The sequence below is a fragment of the Vicugna pacos genome, unplaced genomic scaffold, assembly GCF_048564905.1.
Source record: "Vicugna pacos unplaced genomic scaffold, VicPac4 SAC-SAT, whole genome shotgun sequence".
NCBI lineage: Eukaryota > Metazoa > Chordata > Mammalia > Artiodactyla > Camelidae > Vicugna > Vicugna pacos.
Window position 1 is genome coordinate 14,960,892 of NW_027328721.1, and position 14,709 is coordinate 14,975,600.

Consider the following 14,709-nt stretch of genomic DNA (forward strand, 5'->3'; position numbering starts at 1 on the left):
CTTTGATCACAGGAAAACATTCTTGGAGCGAATTCTACCCTCGAGATATGTAATTTGAACAGATTACTTCAACATGATATTCCGTGTTCCATACATGTTACATGCATGATGGATTCGACAAACATGCATTCCTGAGTTGTGAGCATGTGGATTACTGATTTTTCATCCTCTATAAAAGGAATAATTTCATATAGCCTCGTGTACACATTTTCACAAGCTTTCCCTAACAGAAGATTCGAATTCGTTCATTTTTCACAGAAGAATACTTCTGGAGTGTATTCAACCTAATAGATATATAATTCACATGAATTCCATCAACATGGCTTTCCTTGTTCCGTACATGATACATGCATGACGGATTCGAAAAACATGAGTTTCTGAGTTGTGAGCATGTGGATTAGTGAACTTTCATCCACCAAAGAAGGCATATATTACACTTTGAAATACTTACTCGGACTTCATAATTTTTTTGTATCACCAGGTTCTAAAATCGGACATTTGGCAGTAGAAAACACTCTTTGAGCGAATTCTCACCAATACACATGTAATTTACACTGTTTACATAACCATGGCATTCCGTATTCCGAACATGTTTCATGCATCACAGATTCCTCAAACATGCATTTCTGAGCTGTGAACATGCGCATGACAGATGTTTCAACCACCAAACAAGTTACTTATGCACTTTGAAATATTTCCTTGGACTTCGTTGCTTCTCGTATCACCAGTTTCAAGAATCACACTTTGATCCCAGAAAAACCCTTTTGGAGCGAATTCTACCCTAGAGATATTTAATTTGAATAGATTCCTTCAACATGATATTCCGTGTTCCGTACATGTTACATGCATGACGGATTCGACATACATGCATTCCTGAGTTGTGAGCATGTGGATTACTGATTTTTCATCCTCTATAAAAGGAATAATTTCATATAGACTCGTGTACACATTTTCACAAGCTTTCCCTAACACAAGTTTCGAATTCGTTCATTTTTCAAAGAAGAAAACTTCTGGAGTGTATTCAACCTAATAGATATATAATTTACATGAATTCCATCAACATGGCATTCCGGGTTCCGTACATGATACATGCATGACGGATTCGAGAAACATGCGTTTCTGAGTTGTGAGCATGTGAATTAGTGAACTTTCATTTACCAAAGAAGGCATATATTACACTTTGAAATTTTTACTCTGACTTCATAAGTTTTTTGTATCACCAGGTTCTAAAATCGGACATTTGGCAGTAGAAAACACTCTTTGAGCGAATTCTCACCAATACACATGTAATTTACATTGTTTACATATCAATGGCATTCCGTATTCCGAACATGATTCATGCATCACCAATTCCTCAAATTGCATTTCTGAGTTGTGAACATGCGCATGCCAGATGTTTCAACCACCAAAAAAGTTACTTATGCACTTTGAAATATTTCCTTGGACTTCGTGCTTCTCCTGTCACCAGTTTCAAGAATCACACTTTGATCCCAGAAAAAACCATTTGGAGCGAATTCTACCCTAGAGATATGTAATTTGAATAGATTCCTTCAACATGATATTCCGTGTTCCGTACATGTTACATGCATGACGGATTCGACAAACATGCATTCCTGAGTTGTGAGCATGTGGATTACTGATTTTTCATCCTCTATAAAAGGAATAATTTCATATAGACTCGTGTACACATTTTCACAATCTTTCCCTAACAGAAGATTCGAATTCGTTCATTTTACACAGAAGAATACTTCTGGAGTGTATTCAACCTAATAGATATATAATTTAAATGAATTCCATCAACATGGCATTCCGGGTTCCGTACATGTTACATGCATGACGGATTCGAGAAACATGCGTTTCTGAGTTGTGAGCATGTGGATTAGTGAACTTTCATCCACCAAAGAAGGCATATATTACACTTTGAAATATTTACTCTGACTTCATATGTTTTTTGTATCACCAGGTTCTAAAATCGGACATTTGGCAGTAGAAAACACTCTTTGAGCGAATTCTCACCAATACACATGTAATTTACATTGTTTACATAACCATGGCATTCCGTATTCCGAACATGTTTCATGCATCACGGATTCCTCAAACATGCATTTCTGACCTGTGAACATGAGCATGACAGATGTTTCAACCACCAAACAAGTTACTTATGCACTTTGAAATAGTTCCTTGGAATTCGTTGCTTCTACTATCACCAGTTTCTAGAATAACACTTTGATCACAGGAAAACCCTCTTGGAGCGAATTCTACCCTAGAGATATGTAATTTGAATAGATTCCTTCAACATGATATTCCGTGTTCCGTACATGTTACATGCATGACGGATTCGACAAACATGCATTCCTGAGTTGTGAGCATGTGGATTACTGATTTTTCATCCTCTATAAAAGGAATAATTTCATATAGACTCGTGTACACATTTTCACAAGCTTTCCCTAACAGAAGATTCGAATTCGTTCATTTTTCACAGAAGAATACTTCTGGAGTGTATTCAACCTAACAGATATATAATTTACATGAATTCCATCAACATGGCATTCCGGGTTCCGTACATGATACATGCATGACGGATTCGAGAAACATGCGTTTCTGAGTTGTGAGCATGTGGATTAGTGAACTTTCATCCACCAAAGAAGGCATATATTACACTTTGAAATATTTACTCTGACTTCATAAGTTTTTTGTATCACCAGGTTCTAAAATCGGACATTTGGCAGTAGAAAACACTCTTTGAGCGAATTCTCACCAATACACATGTAATTTACATTGTTTACATAACCATGGCATTCCGTATTCCGAACATGTTTCATGCATCACAGATTCCTCAAACATGCATTTCTGAGCTGTGAACATGCGCATGACAGATGTTTCAACCACCAAACAAGTTACTTATGCACTTTGAAATATTTCCTTGGACTTCGTTGCTTCTCGTATCACCAGTTTCAAGAATCACACTTTGATCCCAGAAAAACATTCTTGGAGCGAATTCTACCCTCGAGATATGTAATTTGAATAGATTACTTCAACATGATATTCCGTGTTCCATACATGTTACATGCATGATGGATTCGACAAACATGCATTCCTGAGTTGTGAGCATGTGGATTACTGATTTTTCATCCTCTATAAAAGGAATAATTTCATATAGACTCGTGTACACATTTTCACAAGCTTTCCCTAACAGAAGATTCGAATTCGTTCATTTTTCACAGAAGAATACTTCTGGAGTGTATTCAACCTAATAGATATATAATTCACATGAATTCCATCAACATGGCTTTCCTTGATCCGTACATGATACATGCATGACGGATTCGAAAAACATGAGTTTCTGAGTTGTGAGCATGTGGATTAGTGAACTTTCATCCACCAAAGAAGGCATATATTACACTTTGAAATACTTACACGGACTTCATAATTTTTTTGTATCACCAGGTTCTAAAATCGGACATTTGGCAGTAGAAAACACTCTTTGAGCGAATTCTCACCAATACACATGTAATTTACACTGTTTACATAACCATGGCATTCCGTATTCCGAACATGTTTCATGCATCACAGATTCCTCAAACATGCATTTCTGAGCTGTGAACATGCGCATGACAGATGTTTCAACCACCAAACAAGTTACTTATGCACTTTGAAATATTTCCTTGGACTTCGTTGCTTCTCGTATCACCAGTTTCAAGAATCACACTTTGATCCCAGAAAAACCCTTTTGGAGCGAATTCTACCCTAGAGATATTTAATTTGAATAGATTCCTTCAACATGATATTCCGTGTTCCGTACATGTTACATGCATGACGGATTCGACATACATGCATTCCTGAGTTGTGAGCATGTGGATTACTGATTTTTCATCCTCTATAAAATGAATAATTTCATATAGACTCGTGTACACATTTTCACAAGCTTTCCCTAACACAAGTTTCGAATTCGTTCATTTTTCAAAGAAGAAAACTTCTGGAGTGTATTCAACCTAATAGATATATAATTTACATGAATTCCATCAACATGGCATTCCGGGTTCCGTACATGATACATGCATGACGGATTCGAGAAACATGCGTTTCTGAGTTGTGAGCATGTGAATTAGTGAACTTTCATTTACCAAAGAAGGCATATATTACACTTTGAAATTTTTATTCTGACTTCATAAGTTTTTTGTATCACCAGGTTCTAAAATCGGACATTTGGCAGTAGAAAACACTCTTTGAGCGAATTCTCACCAATACACATGTAATTTACATTGTTTACATATCAATGGCATTCCGTATTCCGAACATGATTCATGCATCACCAATTCCTCAAATTGCATTTCTGAGTTGTGAACATGCGCATGCCAGATGTTTCAACCACCAAAAAAGTTACTTATGCACTTTGAAATATTTCCTTGGACTTCGTGCTTCTCCTGTCACCAGTTTCAAGAATCACACTTTGATCCCAGAAAAAACCATTTGGAGCGAATTCTACCCTAGAGATATGTAATTTGAATAGATTCCTTCAACATGATATTCCGTGTTCCGTACATGTTACATGCATGACGGATTCGACAAACATGCATTCCTGAGTTGTGAGCATGTGGATTACTGATTTTTCATCCTCTATAAAAGGAATAATTTCATATAGACTCGTGTACACATTTTCACAATCTTTCCCTAACAGAAGATTCGAATTCGTTCATTTTACACAGAAGAATACTTCTGGAGTGTATTCAACCTAATAGATATATAATTTAAATGAATTCCATCAACATGGCATTCCGGGTTCCGTACATGTTACATGCATGACGGATTCGAGAAACATGCGTTTCTGAGTTGTGAGCATGTGGATTAGTGAACTTTCATCCACCAAAGAAGGCATATATTACACTTTGAAATATTTACTCTGACTTCATATGTTTTTTGTATCACCAGGTTCTAAAATCGGACATTTGGCAGTAGAAAACACTCTTTGAGCGAATTCTCACCAATACACATGTAATTTACATTGTTTACATAACCATGGCATTCCGTATTCCGAACATGTTTCATGCATCACGGATTCCTCAAACATGCATTTCTGACCTGTGAACATGAGCATGACAGATGTTTCAACCACCAAACAAGTTACTTATGCACTTTGAAATATTTCCTTGGACTTCGTTGCTTCTCGTATCACCAGTTTCAAGAATCACACTTTGATCCCAGAAAAACACTCTTGGAGTGAATTCTACCCTAGAGATATGTAATTTGAATAGATCCTTTCAACATGATATTCCGTGTTCCGTACATGTTACATGCATGACGGATTCGACAAACATGCATTCCTGAGTTGTGAGCATGTGGATTACTGATTTTTCATCCTCTATAAAAGGAATAATTTCATATAGACTCGTGTACACATTTTCACAAGCTTTCCCTAACACTAGATTCGAATTCGTTCATTTTTCACAGAAGAATACTTCTGGAGTGTATTCAACCTAATAGATATATAATTTACATGAATTCCATCAACATGGCATTCCGGGTTCCGTACATGTTACATGCCTGACGGATTCGAGAAACATGCGTTTCTGAGTTGTGAGCATGTGGATTAGTGAACTTTCATCCACCAAAGAAGGCATATATTACACTTTGAAATATTTACTCTGACTTCATAAGTTTTTTGTATCACCAGGTTCTAAAATCGGACATTTGGCAGTAGAAAACACTCTTCGAGCGAATTCTCACCAATACACATGTAATTTACATTGTTTACATAACCATGGCATTCCGTATTCCGAACATGATTCATGCACAACGAATTCCTCAAATAGCATTTCTGAGCTCTGAACATGCACATGACAGATATTTCAACCACCAAACAAGTTACTTATGCACTTTGAAATAGTTCCTTCGACTTCGTTGCTTCTACTATCACCAGTTTCAAGAATCACACTTTGATCCCAGGAAAACCCTCTTGGAGCGAATTCAACCCTAGAGATATGTAATTTGAATAGATTCCTTCAACATGATATTCCGTGTTCCGTACATGTTACATGCATGACGGATTCGACAAACATGCATTCCTGAGTTGTGAGCATGTGGATTACTGATTTTTCATCCTCTATAAAAGGAATAATTTCATATAGACTCGTGTACACATTTTCACAAGCTTTCCCTAACAGAAGATTCGAATTCGTTCATTTTTCACAGAAGAATACTTCTGGAGTGTATTCAACCTAATAGATATATAATTTACATGAATTCCATCAACATGGCATTCCGGGTTCCGTACATGAAACATGCATGACGGATTCGAGAAACATGCGTTTCTGAGTTGTGAGCATGTGGATTAGTGAACTTTCATCCACCAAAGAAGGCATATATTACACTTTGAAATATTTACTCTGACTTCATAAGTTTTTTGTATCACCAGGTTCTAAAATCGGACATTTGGCAGTAGAAAACACTCTTTGAGCGAATTCTCACCAATACACATGTAATTTACATTGTTTACATAACCATGGCATTCCGTATTCCGAACATGTTTCATGCATCACAGATTCCTCAAACATGCATTTCTGAGCTGTGAACATGCGCATGACAGATGTTTCAACCACCAAACAAGTTACTTATGCACTTTGAAATATTTCCTTGGACTTCGTTGTTTCTCGTATCACCAGTTTCAAGAATCACACTTTGATCCCAGAAAAACCCTTTTGGAGCGAATTCTACCCTAGAGATATTTAATTTGAATAGATTCCTTCAACATGATATTCCGTGTTCCGTACATGTTACATGCATGACGGATTCGACAAACATGCATTCCTGAGTTGTGAGCATGTGGATTACTGATTTTTCATCCTCTATAAAAGGAATAATTTCATATAGACTCGTGTAAACATTTTCACAATCTTTCCCTAACAGAAGATTCGAATTCGTTCATTTTACACAGAAGAATACTTCTGGAGTGTATTCACCCTAATAGATATATAATTTACATGAATTCCATCAACATGGCATTCCGGGTTCCGTACATGTTACATGCATGACGGATTCGAGAAACATGCGTTTCTGTGTTGTGAGCATGTGGATTAGTGAACTTTCATCCACCAAAGAAGGCATATATTACACTTTGAAATATTTACTCTGACTTCATAAGTTTTTTGTATCACCAGGTTCTAAAATCGGACATTTGGCAGTAGAAAACACTCTTTGAGCGAATTCTCACCAATACACATTTAATTTACATTGTTTACATAACCATGGCATTCCGTATTCCGAACATGTTTCATGCATCACGGATTCCTCAAACATGCATTTCTGACCTGTGAACATGAGCATGACAGATGTTTCAACCACCAAACAAGTTACTTATGCACTTTGAAATAGTTCCTTGGACTTCGTTGCTTCTCCTATCACCAGTTTCATGAATCACACTTTGATCACAGGAAAACATTCTTGGAGCGAATTCTACCCTCGAGATATGTAATTTGAATAGATTACTTCAACATGATATTCCGTGTTCCATACATGTTACATGCATGATGGATTCGACAAACATGCATTCCTGAGTTGTGAGCATGTGGATTACTGATTTTTCATCCTCTATAAAAGGAATAATTTCATATAGACTCGTGTACACATTTTCACAAGCTTTCCCTAACAGAAGATTCGAATTCGTTCATTTTTCACAGAAGAATACTTCTGGAGTGTATTCAACCTAATAGATATATAATTCACATGAATTCCATCAACATGGCTTTCCTTGTTCCGTACATGATACATGCATGACGGATTCGAAAAACATGAGTTTCTGAGTTGTGAGCATGTGGATTAGTGAACTTTCATCCACCAAAGAAGGCATATATTACACTTTGAAATACTTACTCGGACTTCATAATTTTTTTGTATCACCAGGTTCTAAAATCGGACATTTGGCAGTAGAAAACACTCTTTGAGCGAATTCTCACCAATACACATGTAATTTACACTGTTTACATAACCATGGCATTCCGTATTCCGAACATGTTTCATGCATCACGGATTCCTCAAACATGCATTTCAGAGCTGTGAACATGCGCATGACAGATGTTTCAACCGCCAAACAAGTTACTTATGCACTTTGAAATAGTTCCTTGGACTTCGTTGCTTCTCCTATCTCCAGTTTCAAGAATCACACTTTGATCACAGGAAAACCATCTTGGAGCGAATTCTACCCTAGAGATATGTAATTTGAATAGATTCCTTCAACATGATATTCCGTGCTCCGTACATGTTACATGCATGACGGTTTCGACAAACATGCATTCCTGAGTTGTGAGCATGTGGATTACTGATTTTTCATCCCCTATAAAAGGAATAATTTCACATAGACTCGTGTACATATTTTCACAAGCTTTCCCTAACACAAGTTTCGAAATCGTGCTTTTTTCACAGAAGAATACTTCTGGAGTGTATTCAAACTAATAGATATATAATTTACATGAATTCCATCAACATGTCATTCCGGGTTCCGTACATGATACATGCATGACGGATTCGAGAAACATGCGTTTCTGAGATGTGTGCATGTGGATTAGTGAACTTTCATCCACCAAAGAAGGCATATATTACACTTTGAAATATTTACTCTGACTTCATAAGTTTTTTGTATCACCAGGTTCTAAAATCGGACATTTGGCAGTAGAAAACACTCTTTGAGCGAATTCTCACCAATACACATGTAATTTACATTGTTTACATAACCATGGCATTCCGTATTCCAAACATGATTCATGCATCAACAATTCCTCAAATTGCATTTCTGAGCTGTGAACATGCGCATGACAGATGTTTCAACCAACAAACAAGTTATTTATGCACTTTGAAATATTTCCTTGGACTTCATTGCTTCTCCTATCACCAGTTTCAAGAATCACGCTTTGATCCCAGAAAAACCCTCCTGGAGCGAATTCTACCCTAGAGATATGTAATTTGAATAGATTCCTTCAACATGATATTCCGTGTTCCGTACATGTTACATGCATGACGGATTCGACAAACATGCATTCCTGAGTTGTGAGCATGTGGATTACTGATTCTTCATCCTCTATAAAAGGAATAATTTCATATAGACTCGTGTACACATTTTCACAAGCTTTCCCTAACACAAGTTTCGAATTCATTCATTTTTCACAGAGGAATACTTCTGGAGTGTATTCAACCTAATAGATATATAATTTACATGAATTCCATCAACTTGGCATTCCGGGTTCCGTACATGATACATGCATTACGGATTCAAGACACATGCATTTCTGAGTTGTGAGCATGTGGATTAGTGAACTTTCATCCACCAAAGAAGGCATATATTACACTTTGAAATATTTACTCTGACTTCATAAGTTTTTTGTATCACCAGGTTCTAAAATCGGACATTTGGCAGTAGAAAACACTCTTTGAGCGAATTCTCACCAATACACATGTAATTTACATTGTTTACATAAACATGGCATTCCGTATTCCGAACATGATTCATGCATCAACAATTACTCAAACATGCATTTCTGAGCTGTGAACATGCGCATGACAGATATTTCAACCACCAAACAAGTTACTTATGCACTTTGAAATATTTCCTTTGAGTTCGTTGCTTCTCCTATCACCAGTTCAAGAATCACACTTTGATCACAGGAAAACCCTCTTGGAGCGAATTCTACCCTAGAGATATGTAATTTGAATAGATTCCTTCAACATGATATTCCGTGTTCCGTACATGTTACATGCATGACGGATTCGACAAACATGCATTCCTGAGTTGTGAGCATGTGGATTACTGATTTTTCATCCTCTATAAAAGGAATAATTTCATATAGACTCGTGTACACATTTTCACAAGCTTTCCCTAACACAAGCTTCGAATTCATGCTTTTTTCACAGAAGAATACTTCTGGAGTGTATTCAACCTAATAGATATATAATTTACATGAATTCCATCAACATGGCATTCCGGGTTCCGTACATGATACATGCATGACGGATTCGAGAAACATGCGTTTCTGAGATGTGTGCATGTGGATTAGTGAACTTTCATCCACCAAAGAAGGCATATATTACACTTTGAAATATTTACTCTGACTTCATAAGTTTTTTTGTATCACCAGGTTCTAAAATCGGACATTTGGCAGTAGAAAACACTCTTTGAGCGAATTCTCACCAATACACATGTAATTTACATTGTTTACATAACCATGGCATTCCGTATTCCAAACATGATTCATGCATCAACAATTCCTCAAATTGCATTTCTGAGCTGTGAACATGCACATGACAGATATTTCAACCACCAAACATGTTACTTATGCACTTTGAAATAGTTCCTTGGTGTTCGTTGCTTCTCCTATCACCAGTTTCAAGAATCACACTTTGATCACAGGAAAACCCTCTTGGAGAGAATTCTACCCTAGAGATATGTAATTTGAATAGATTCCATCAACATGATATTCCGTGTTCCGTACATGTTATATGCATGATGGATTCGACAAACATGCATTCCTGAGTTGTGAGCATGTGGATTACTGATTTTTCATCCTCTATAAAAGGAATAATTTCATATAGACTCGTGTACACATTTTCACAAGCTTTCCCTAACAGAAGATTCGAATTCGTTCATTTTTCACAGAAGAATACTTCTGGAGTGTATTCAACCTAACAGATATATAATTTACATGAATTCCATCAACATGGCATTCCGGGTTCCGTACATGATACATGCATGACGGATTCGAGAAACATGCGTTTCTGAGTTGTGAGCATGTGGATTAGTGAACTTTCATCCACCAAAGAAGGCATATATTACACTTTGAAATATTTACTCTGACTTCATAAGTTTTTTGTATCACCAGGTTCTAAAATCGGACATTTGGCAGTAGAAAACACTCTTTGAGCGAATTCTCACCAATACACATGTAATTTACATTGTTTACATAACCATGGCATTCCGTATTCCGAACATGTTTCATGCATCACAGATTCCTCAAACATGCATTTCTGAGCTGTGTACATGCGCATGACAGATGTTTCAACCACCAAACAAGTTACTTATGCACTTTGAAATATTTCCTTGGACTTCGTTGCTTCTCGTATCACCAGTTTCAAGAATCACACTTTGATCCCAGAGAAACCCTCTTGGAGCGAATTCTACCCTAGAGATATTTAATTTGAATTGATTCCTTCAACATGATATTCCGTGTTCCGTACATGTTACATGCATGACGGATTCGACAAACATGCATTCCTGAGTTGTGAGCATGTGGATTACTGATTTTTCATCCTCTATAAAAGGAATAATTTCATATAGACTCGTGTACACATTTTCACAAGCTTTCCCTAACACAAGTTTCGAATTCGTTCATTTTTCACAGAAGAATACTTCTGGAGTGTATTCAACTTAATAGATATATAATTTACATGAATTCCATCAACATGGCATTCCGGGTTCCGTACATGATACATGCATTACGGATTCAAGACACATGCATTTCTGAGTTGTGAGCATGTGGATTAGTGAACTTTCATCCACCAAAGAAGGCATATATTACACTTTGAAATATTTACTCTGACTTCATAAGTTTTTAATATCACCAGGTTCTAAAATCGGACATTTGGCAGTAGAAAACATTCTTTGAGCGAATTCTCACCAATACACATGTAATTTACATTGTTTACATAACCATGGCATTCCGTATTCCGAACATGATTCATGCATCAACAATTCCACAAATTGCATTTCTGAGCTGTGAACATGCACATGACAGATATTTCAACCACCAAACAAGTTACTTATGCACTTTGAAATAGTTCCTTGGACTTCGTTGCTTCTCCTATCACCAGTTTCATGAATCACACTTTGATCACAGGAAAACATTCTTGGCGCGAATTCTACCCTCGAGATATGTAATTTGAATAGATTACTTCAACATGATATTCCGTGTTCCATACATGTTACATGCATGATGGATTCGACAAACATGCATTCCTGAGTTGTGAGCATGTGGATTACTGATTTTTCATCCTCTATAAAAGGAATAATTTCATATAGACTCGTGTACTCATTTTCACAAGCTTTCCCTAACAGAAGATTCGAATTCGTTCATTTTTCACAGAAGAATACTTCTGGAGTGTATTCAACCTAATAGATATATAATTCACATGAATTCCATCAACATGGCTTTCCTTGTTACGTACATGATACATGCATGACGGATTCGAAAAACATGTGTTTCTGAGTTGTGAGCATGTGGATTAGTGAACTTTCATCCACCAAAGAAGGCATATATTACACTTTGAAATACTTACTCGGACTTCATAATTTTTTTGTATCACCAGGTTGTAAAATCGGACATTTGGCAGTAGAAAACACTCTTTGAGCGAATTCTCACCAATACACATGTAATTTACACTGTTTACATAACCATGGCATTCCGTATTCCGAACATGTTTCATGCATCACGGATTCCTCAAACATGCATTTCTGAGCTGTGAACATGCGCATGACAGATGTTTCAACCACCAAACAAGTTACTTATGCACTTTGAAATAGTTCCTTGGACTTCGTTGCTTCTCCTATCACCAGTTTCAAGAATCACACTTTGATTCCAGGAAAACCCTCTTGGAGCGAATTCTACCCTAGAGATATATAATTTGAATACATTCCTTCAACATGATATTCCATGTTCCGTACATGTTACATGCATGATGGATTCGACAAACATGCATTCCTGAGTTGTGAGCATGTGGATTACTGATTTTTCATCCTCTATAAAAGGAATAATTTCATATAGACTCGTGTACACATTTTCACAAGCTTTCCCTAACACAAGTTTCGAGTTCATGATTTTTTCACAGAAGAATACTTCTGGAGTGTATTCAACCTAATAGATATATAATTAACATGAATTCCATCAACATGGCATTCCGGGTTCCGTACATGATACATGCATGACGGATTCAAGAAACATGCGTTTCTGAGATGTGTGCATGTGGATTAGTGAACTATCATCCACCAAAGAAGGCATATATTACACTTTGAAATATTTACTCTGACTTCATAAGTTTTTTGTATCACCAGGTTCTAAAATCGGACATTTGGCAGTAGAAAACACTCTTTGAGCGAATTCTCACCAATACACTTGTAATTTACATTGTTTACATAACCATGGCATTCCGTATTCCGAACATGTTTCATGCATCACGGATTCCTCAAACATGCATTTGTGAGCTGTGATCATGCGCATGACAGATGTTTCAACCACCAAACAAGTTACTTATGCACTTTGAAATATTTCCTTGGACTTCGTTGCTTCTCCTATCACCAGTTTCAAGAATCACACTTTGATCACAGGAAAACCCTCTTGGAGCGAATTCTACCCTAGAGATATGTAATTTGAATACATTCCTTCAACATGATATTCCATGTTCCGTACATGTTACATGCATGATGGATTCGACAAACATGCATTCCTGAGTTGTGAGCATGTGGATTACTGATTTTTCATCCTCTATAAAAGGAATAATTTCATATAGACTCGTGTACACATTTTCACAAGCTTTCCCTAACACAAGGTTCGAATTCATGATTTTTTCACAGAAGAATACTTCTGGAGTGTATTCAACCTAATAGATATATAATTTACATGAATTCCATCAACATGGCATTCCGGGTTCCGTACATGATACATGCATGACGGATTCAAGAAACATGCGTTTCTGAGATGTGTGCATGTGGATTAGTGAACTTTCATCCACCAAAGAAGGCATATATTACACTTTGAAATATTTACTCTGACTTCATAAGTTTTTTGTATCACCAGGTTCTAAAATCGGACATTTGGCAGTAGAAAACACTCTTTGAGTGAATTCTCACCAATACACATGTAATTTACATTGTTTACATAACCATGGCATTCCGTATTCCAAACATGATTCATGCATCAACAATTCCTCAAATTGCATTTCTGAGCTGTGAACATGCACATGACAGATATTTCAACCACCAAACAAGTTACTTATGCACTTTGAAATAGTTCCTTGGACTTCGTTGCTTCTCCTATCACCAGTTTCAAGAATCACACTTTGATCACAGGAAAACCCTCTTGGAGCGAATTCTACCCTAGAGATATGTAATTTGAATAGATTCCTTCAACATGATATTCCGTGCTCCGTACATGTTACATGCATGACGGTTTCGACAAACATGCATTCCTGAGTTGTGAGCATGTGGATTACTGATTTTTCATCCTCTTTAAAGGAATAATTTCACATAGACTCGTGTACACATTTTCACAAGCTTTCCCTAACACAAGTTTCGAATTCGTTCATTTTTCACAGAGGAATAATTCTGGAGTGTATTCAACCTAATAGATATACAATTTACATGAATTCCATCAACATGGCATTCCGGGTTCCGTACATGATACATGCATGACGGATTCAAGACACATGCATTTCTGAGTTGTGAGCATGTGGATTACTGAACTTTCATCCACCAAAGAAGGCATATATTACACTTTGAAATATTTACTCTGACTTCATAGGTTTTTTGTATCACCAGGTTCTAAAATCGGACATTTGGCAGTAGAAAACACTCTTTGAGCGTATTCTCACCAATACACATGTAATTTACATTGTTTACATAACCATGGCATTCCGTATTCCAAACATGATTCATGCATCAACAATTCCTCAAATTGC